Source organism: Cynara cardunculus, unplaced genomic scaffold (assembly GCF_001531365.2).
Source record: "Cynara cardunculus var. scolymus isolate 2C unplaced genomic scaffold, CcrdV1 Un_Scaffold_2106, whole genome shotgun sequence".
Taxonomy (NCBI): domain Eukaryota; kingdom Viridiplantae; phylum Streptophyta; class Magnoliopsida; order Asterales; family Asteraceae; genus Cynara; species Cynara cardunculus.
In genome coordinates this window covers 28837-38381 of record NW_020200977.1, presented here as the reverse complement: position 1 = coordinate 38381, position 9545 = coordinate 28837, and the positions used below count along the sequence as shown (strand labels likewise).

The 9545-nt window shown below is 35.1% G+C and overlaps 1 non-coding gene across 1 annotated transcript; it reads right to left on the bottom strand.

Moving 5' to 3' along the window:
• Window positions 1–3606: 3606 nt before the first annotated feature.
• On the bottom strand, window positions 3607–3713 carry LOC112502873. Its single transcript, XR_003067779.1, has one exon. It is a non-coding gene; the product is annotated as a small nucleolar RNA R71 (small nucleolar RNA).
• Between the last annotated feature and the right edge of the window lie 5832 nt (window positions 3714–9545).

Sequence of the window (9545 nt, the reverse complement as noted above, 5' to 3'; positions counted from 1 at the left end):
ATAATATTCATTTAATTTTTCTTACAATTTATTTTAATATATTATATTGTTAAATATTTATTTTAATTATATTATAGAATATTGTAATTGACTAATTTTTTAAGATGTTATTTTTGATCATTTTACATGTTTTTATCAACTTTTTTGTCAAACATAATTTGTTTATCAGTCATCAATTAGTTATCAACTATCAGCAAGATTATCAGTAATCAGCTAACTTATCAGCTAGTCCGCCAAACATAGCCATCACCGAGCTTCTTTTTGAGTACATGTTTAGATATACATAAACTAGTTTATAAATTTGCTTATCGAAACGCTAATTTGAGTAGCGTTTTGGGAGCTTAATGTCATTTTTTCTAATTATAACTCTCATTAATATTAAATATTTTCTATTACTATTAATTAAAATAAATATTAATTATTACTAATATTATTAAATATTAATTATTGTTAACTTACGACTATTAATTAATTCTAACTATAAATCATATATTAAAATTAATTATCAATTATTTAAAATAAATCATACATTAAAATCTAAAATTATGACCTAGGGTTATTTTGGTAAATCTTGTTAATTAATTTTTCCTAATTAATTAGGACATTGAGGTTGACCAATTTTATTTTTACTCATTATATGTAATGTATATTTAAAATCATAAATTGTTATATTTTTTTTTGAAAAAAATGTTTTAACAAATCCAAAATTCATAATATATATATATATATATATATATAATTAATTTAAAATTCTTTTTATCAACATATTATATTATATTATTTAATTTAATTTTATTTCTTGTTTATATTACTTAACATAATATATATTAGAGATTTGTTTTTATTATATTATGAAATATTGCAATTGGCTAATTTTTCAAGATGTCATTTTTGATCATTTTGTATGCTTATCAACTAGTTTTATCAAAAGTTGTTCATCAGTTAGCTTGTCAGTTATCGGTTGCTTTGTCAAAAATCTACATTGTTTGGCAAACATAAGCTAGTTTATTTATTGTATACATGTTTGGATGGACATAAGTTAACTAGCTTATTAAAACGCTCGTTGAAATACTTTATTAAAATGTTCGTTAAAGTAGCTTATGTTATATGATTTTAGTAGAATATTTAACTTAATTATTAGTTATAGTTTTTGAAAAAAATACTAATTTAATTAAGATATGTGAGATTGACGAATTTAATTTTTATTCATATTAAAAGTCATAGTTGTTCATAATCATAAATTAGTGTAATTTTTTTTCCTCTAAAATCTGTTTTAACAAATACATAGTAATAATTAGTTTAAACTTATTTTAATGAACATATTATATTTTTTTAATTTTTCTTTACAATCTTGTTTATTTTAATATATTATATTATTAAAAATTTATTTTAATTGTATTATAAAATATTATAATTTTCTAATTTTTTCAATATGTTATATTTAATCATTTTACATGTTTATCAGCTATCTTTTTGTCAAACATGATTTATTTATCAACTATCAGCTAGTTTATCAGCTATCAACTAGTTTATCAACTATCAGCTAGATTATCAGTAATTAGTTATAACTTATCAGCTAGTCTGCTAAACGTAGCCGTTGCCGAACTTATTTTTGAGTACATGATAACTCTTATTTTTAAGAGTTATTTCCTATTTATTTCCTCCCTTTTTACTATTATTAGATACCCAATTTTCTTGTTTTTATCCTTTATTCCAAAAAGTTTTAAAAAGATGATGAAACACAAAGGAAGAGGTATTATTCCAAAAAACCTGTATTTTTCTGACAGCACTGCCCACTATGGCACCATTGTGGAAAGTCTACCAGCCTTGTTGCAGCTTCTTGGGAAACGTGCAGCTTGAAGACTCCTCCAGATATTTTTCCCCAACTGTTTATGAGCTGTCTTCATTCTTCTATTTTATTTTCTTTTGTATTTTCTTAACCTTGTACTAATTACCCTTGGGTAATGATTGGGTGTCCTTGCCCCTATTCCTCTCCCCTATATAAAGAGGCTTGGGAGAGCCATTTTGAGGTGTGCCCAACACCATTTTGAAGACATTACTCTCTAAGTGTCTCTTCTTTTTTATTAATATTATGCTTTTTAATTTATGTCTTTAATTTCTAGTATTTTACTTCCTTGTACTTGTAATTTAGTTTTACATTAATGCAATTTATATTTCAGTATTATTTTATGTCTTTAATTACTTTTATTATGTCTAGCTAAATTACTTGTATGGGTGTGGGTGTGAGTTAAACTTAGGATGTTTATAGAATATTTGGATGTTTTTATCTTTTATCACTTCGTAACTTGGTCACTTAAGACGGTGCTTAAAATGCGGATAAGCTGATCACTTTGAAGTGTTAATATTATATCTTAGACCGAGAGATGGGCGGATCCGAAATACGGCTTAAGTGATGCACAATGAACTCGAGAGGGTCTTTGAATAATTACGCGGAGACGCGAATTTTGCATGCATCTAGCTAGGGGTTAAGCAATAGGTATTTTTTATCACAAAGAGATTTGGGTAAGAATCGCATTCCTTTTACTTTTTAGCTAGATCGGCAAATTCCGAAGTGGTAAACGTAAAAACCTTGTGGAATTTTATGAGGCCCGGTTATAAAAGTTCACTTTCGAGAGATCGAAACTTTTATAAACAACTCGTAAAAGTCTAACCATTTTATTGTTAATTTTATCTTAAGCAACACTTGCACCCATGCCTATCATTTAATATTAGAAGTTTATTTCGTTAATTAGCTATTCGGTCTTTTTATAAGCAAAAATACAACTTTATTCTTCATCTCGAAACTCGTGTAAGAAGTTTATGAAAAATCTCTAAATCTCTACATTCTCTGTGGGAACGATCTCGGTACTTTGTACCACTTTCTTACTTGCAAGCGATCATAGTGTCGGTGTGCTCTTGCACCGCCACTGTGGGGACATTCTGCCCACTTGGAGAACACGAACGATCCTAGCCCTGTCAAGTTTTTGGCGCCGTTGCCGGGGAAGGTAACGCGATTTTTATCCTGAGATATTGATTTTTCATTTTAGCCTTGTTCTTTTGTTTCACTCGTACTTCCCGTGTTGTATGCCAAGGCTACAATACGGTGAACTTTTACCTCTTGATCTTGAATTAGAAAGAACCATTAGGAGACGTAAAAGAGGTAGAAATAATCGTAACCTAACCATGGGGGATAATCCACCTCCAACGGAGGCCACGGTTAATATTGCCGATGATAAAAATAGAGGCATACGGGACTACGCAACTCCCGAATTCGGTCAGTTGGCCGTGGGAATTGGTAGGCCCAAAATGACAGCCATAACTTTTGAACCAAAACCCGTAATGTTCCAAATGATTTCCGCAATGGGTCAGTTTGGGGGATTATCGTCGGAAGATCCACACTCTCATTTAAAATCTTTTATCGAAATGACGGATCATTTTAAAATTCCCGAAGTTACACAAGAAGCCTTACGCTTAACGCTTTTCCTTTACACATTGAAGGATAGAGCTAGAGCATGGTTACATTCTCAACCACCAAACTCGATCCTAACTTGGAATGATTTGGCGAAAAAATTTCTGAAAAAAATACTTTCCTCCGACAAGGAATGAAAAATTAGAAATGAAATTATGACGTTTCGACAAGAAGAAGATGAAACGGTTTCGGATGCATGGGAGAGATTTAAGGACCTTCTACGAAAATGTCCTCATCACGGAATCTCTCATTGCATTCAATTGGAGACATTTTATAATGGTTTCTCCAGTTCCGCTAAAATTATTCTGGACGCAACGGCCGGTGGTGCGTTCACAGCTAAGACTTACAACGAAGGACATGACATTCTAGAACGAATTTCAAATAATAATATGGAATGGTCAAATCCTCGTGCTGTTGTTTCTAAGTCTGCTTCAGGTATCCATGAAATTGATGTCATCTCTGCTTTAATTGCTCAAATTGTAGCTTTAACTAATTTGGTTAAAAACAATTTACGTTTGAATGGAGAGAATAATCAAGTTCAATCCATAATGTACAACCCACCTATGTCTGAATCTTGTGTCTTTTGCGGTGAGGGCCATTCTTATGAATATTGCCCCGGAAATCCTGTCTCGGTAAATTATGTTGGGAGTCACGCTAGAAATAGCCCGTTTTCTCCCACATATAATTCAAATTGGAGGAATCGCCCCAATTTTTCTTGGACCGAAAATCCTGGACTTCAACCCCTCGGGGTTACTCAAGTCCAAAATCAGCCACAAAATCCCCCGGGATATGGGTAAGGTGCTTTGCATAATTACCAAAATGGACAATCCTCACACTCACACATGCCTAGGAAAAATGCATCGGACGGTAATGGTTCACTCGAATCATTACTTAAAGGTTTTATAAACCAAACCAATGCAACATTAAGGAGTTTCGAAACCCAACTCGGCCAATTTGCCGCCGATCTCAAGGGTAGACCTTTAGGAACTTTGCCTAGTGACACGGAAACCCCTAAGGGTAAAGAACATATCAAAGCCGTGACCGTGTTGAGTGAGGAGAGTTCAAAAGTCAATGATGATATATGTGAAACCGTCGAAGAACCGACACATCAAAACAAGGTTTCACACGCGTTTGATATGTCAAATTTTCCAATTTTGAGTCTTTCCACGGAAGAAACTCAAAATTCTATTTATGTCCAGAAAACAGTCCCTGTTTCAATTTCCAGTAATGTGCAGCTCTCTGTTGAAAAACCCGACAGTGGAAAGATTGTGCCCATTGTCCAACCGACCAGATATGTTCAACCAACTCCAGATTTGCAGAATTTACCTTTTCCAAAAAGAATGAAAAGCAAAAATGTGGATGAGCAGTTTAAGAAGTTTTTGGACATCTTTAAACAACTCCACATCAACATACCTTTGGTAGAAGCACTCGAGCAAATGCCAAGCTATGTTAAATTTTTGAAAGACATTTTGCATTAAAAGAGAAGGTTGAACGAGTTTGAGACGGTTGCTTTGACCAAAGAATGTAGTGCGCTCCTTACTTGTAAAATTCCTCCCAAATTAAAAGACCCGGGAAGTTTTACCATCCCGTGTTCGATAGGAGGAAAAGAAGTAGGCCATGCCCTATGTGATTTGGGGGCAAGCATTAATCTTATGCCATTGTCAGTTTTTAACAAACTAGGAATAGGTGAAGTCCATCCAACGACCGTGACTTTACAATTGGTGGATAGGTCCATTGCATATCCTAAAGGAAAAATAGAGGATATTTTGGTCCAAGTCGATAAATTTATTTTTCTGGCCCATTTTCTAGTTTTGGACTATGAAGCTGACAAGAATGTCCCAATCATTTTAGAACGACCTTTTCTTGCAACCGGGAGAACCTTAATTGATGTTCAAAAGGGGGAGTTGACCATGAGAGTTAGTGATCAAGAAGTGAAATTTAATGTGTTTAATTCTCTTAAGTTTCATGGAGAGGTAGGCGATTGTTCAGTCATATCTGCTTTTGGTGAGGATCTAGAAATAAGTTTGATTGATGTTACCTACAAAAATAATATTGGGGAAAATCTTGAGGACATTTTGGAAGAAAATGAAGAGTTGGAAGAATTGGAAGATTTAGCGGCATTTGAACAAATTGACTTTAAGGATAGAATTGTCCAACCACCATCTATAGAGAAAGCCCCCGATTTGGAGTTAAAGCCATTACCTAGTCACCTTAAGTATGTTTATCTTATGGAGGAGGAAAAATTACCCGTAATTATTTCTTCGAAATTAAGTAATGAGCAAAAATTGAGGTTGATAGAGGTATTAAAAGCTCACAAAAGAGCCATTGGTTGGACCATTGCAGATATTAGGGGAATTAGTCCCTCCCTTTGCCAACATAAGATTATCTTGGAAGAAAATAGAGTTGGCAAGGTGCAACCGCAAAGGAGACTAAATCCCATTATGAAAGAAGTTGTGAAGAAAGAAATCTTGAAGTGGTTAGACGCGGGTATTGTATATCCCATTTCCAGTAGCGGATGGGTAAGTCTAGTGCAATGTGTACCGAAGAAAGGTGGAACTACGGTTATCACCAATGAAAAAAATGAGCTCATCTCTACTAGGACCGTCACCGGATGGCGGATTTGTATGGACTATAGGCAATTGAATCTAATGACCAAAAAGGACCATTTCCCTATGCCCTTTATTGACCAAATGCTAGATCGATTGGCCGAAAAAGAATATTATTGTTTTTTGGACGGTTACTCGAGTTACAACCAAATTCACATAGCACCCGAGGACCAAGAGAAAACAACTTTCAATTGTCCTTTCGGAACTTTTGCTTTTAGACGTATGCCGTTTGGTCTTTGTAACGCACAGGCAACCTTTCAACGGTGCATGATGTCAATTTTTTCGGACATGATTGAGGATACTATGGAAGTGTTTATGGATGACTTTTCCGTCACTGGTACATCTTTTGAAAATTGTCTTGACAATATAACGAAAAGTTTGGAAAGATGTGAAACTCATGATTTAATTTTAAATTGGGAAAAATGTCATTTTATGGTACAAGAAGGAATTGTTTTGGGTCACATGATTTCTAAAAATGATTTGGAGGTTAATAAATCAAAAATCGAGGTAATATTGCAATTGCCCGAACCATCTTCGGTCAAAGGCATTCGAAGTTTTTTGGGGACATGCGGGTTTTTACCGTAGATTTATTAAGGATTTTTAAAAAATTGCAAAACCCTTGTGTAATTTGTTGCATGTCGATCAAGCTTTTGAATTTACCTCCGATTGTAAGAAAGCTTTTGAAACCATTAAAAATGCTCTTGTCTCGGTACCTATTGTCATTGTCCCAGATTGGACCATGCCTTTTGAGGTTATGTGTGATGCAAGTGACTGGGTCGTAGGTGCCGTTTTGGGACAAAAGCGAAACAAGAGTTTTCACCCCATCTACTACGCAAGTAAAACCTTGGTGGAGGCTCAGTTAAATTATACTACCACCGAAAAAGAATTACTTGCGGTAGTATTTGCATTCGATCGTTTCTGATCCTACTTGATTGGCACCAACGTTACCTTTTATACGGACCACTCTGCCATCAAATATCTCTTTAATAAGACCGACGCTAAGCCGAGACTTATCAGATGGGTTCTTCTTTTGTAAGAATTCGATCTAGAGATAGTTGATTGCAAGGGATGTGACAATCAAGTAGCCGATCATTTATCAAGGATCGAAGGCAAAGTTTCAAGCGGAGGAAACCATATGATAAAAGAAACTTTTCCCGACGAGTATATTTTGGCAATACAAGAAAATCATTCAAATGAACTTCCATGGTATGCCGATATTGCCAACTACCTTGCTTGTGGGCTTAAGCCACATAATCTTCACGGTCAACGTTTTAAGAAATTTATTCATGACTGTAAGCACTACTTATGGGACGATCCATCTCTTTACAAAATAGGAGCTGATCAGGTCTTGCGAAAATGTGTCCCGAATTTTGAAATCCCATCTTTGTTGAAGGATTGTCACACTTCACCGTATGGTGGCCATTTTGGTGGACAATATACGGCGGCAAAAATTTTACAAAGTGAATTTTTTTGGCCTACATTGTTCAAAGACGCATTTAATTTTGTGAAGAGATGTGAACAGTGTCAAAGAATGGGAAAACTTGTCCCAACGAAACGAGATGCCATTAAATAACATTCTTGAAGTTGAACTCTTCGATGTATGGGGCATAGATTTCATGGGACCGTTTCCCATGTCTTTCAATAATCAGTATATTTTGGTAGCGGTTGATTATGTTTCAAAGTGGGTGGAAGCTAAGGCATGCCCAAAGAACGATGCGAAAACAGTAATCGATTTTTTACATAAAAATATTTTTGTCCGTTTTGGAACGCCCCGAGCTTTGATAAGCGATGAAGGGACGCATTTTATGAATCGAATGCTATCTACCATTCTTACTAAATACAACATCCAACACCGAGTAGCTACGGCATACCATCCCCAAACGAATGGTCTTGCCGAACTTTCGAACCGAGAAATTAAAAATATTTTAGAAAAAGTTGTAAGACCGGATCGTAAGGATTGGTCGCTCAAGTTAGATGATGCATTATGGGCTTACCGTACCGCATTCAAGACCCTTTCGGGAATGTCGTCGTACCAGTTAGTTTTTGGAAAAACATGTCACCTCCCGCTCGAATTGGAATATAAGGCTTTTTGGGCAATAAAAGAATTTAATTTGGACGCAAATTCGGCGGGAGCAAAAAGAAAACTCCAACTTAATCAGTTGGAAGAATGGAGATTTCATGCCTACGAGAATGCCAAACTCTACAAGAAAAAAACAAAATTTTGGCATGATCGTAGGATAAATCACCGAATTTTCGAGAATGGTCAAAAAGTTCTTCTTTTTAATTCTCGACTAAAGTTTTTTTTCTGGAAAACTTAAGTCGAGATGGTCTGGACCATTCACCATAGTAAATGTGAGAAATTTCGGAACTGTGGATCTTTTGAATCCCCAAGATAACACCACTTTCAAAGTTAATGGGTATCGGATAAAGCATTTCCTCCCGGAGGGAATAATTGTAATATTCTGGTTGTTATTTAAAGTTTATATATATATATATATGTATGTGTGTGTGTGTACGGATATGTATGTATGTGTGGGTAATATTTAAGTGGAAAAATTTAAAGTTTATTTGTTTTAAATTAAAAGGGAGGTCGGCTAGTTGAGCCGCCTACCATTTTGGTCAAGTATATAGATAGAAATTTTGGAAAGAAAAGGTACACACATACTATGTTTAGAAGGTTTTTCTCTGAAGAATCAAGAGGATTGCATAGAAAGAGGATTTCAAAAGCTTTGTTATTTGACTTCTAAAAGGTGAGTGTTTTAGAGCTTTGGATATGAATTGCTTATATACAATTTGATAAGCATTTGGAACTGGTTATTATGAATTCTATAGCATTTTATGTGGGTTCTTGTTTAAACCGTACAAGTGTTGTCCGGATTGAAATCCGGATAATTAAACCGCCCATGCCTTGTCTGGAGTATTGTCTAAACCGGACAAGTGGTGACCGGATATCATATAAACCGGCCAAGAGATGACCGGATATCATATAAACCGGCCAAGAGGTGACCGGATATCTTTTAAACCGGCCAAGAGGTGACCGGCTATTGTTTTAAACGCTTAAAATTTGAGTAATGTATTGATCGGATTACTTTAAACCAGTCAATGGTTGGGCCATGTATTGTCCGGTTTATCTTTAAACCGGTTAACAATGAGAGTGAAATATTTTCCGGATTTGTAATCCGGACAAAGGTGTTAACTAAATTTCAAGTGTTAAAGTTGACCGGACTTGTTATCCGGACAAGTTTGACCGGACTTCAAGTCCGGATAAAAAGATAGAAAGTTTTTGAAATGTTTTTGAGATGAAATGACGGTGTAACCGCGAGAGAGATGAAATGGCGGTGTAACCGCGAGAGAGATGTAATGGCGGTGTAAACGCGAGAGATATGTAATGGCGGTGTAACCGCGAGAGAGATGTAATGGCGGTGTAACCGCGAGAGAGATGAAATGGCGGTGTAACCGCGAGAGAGATG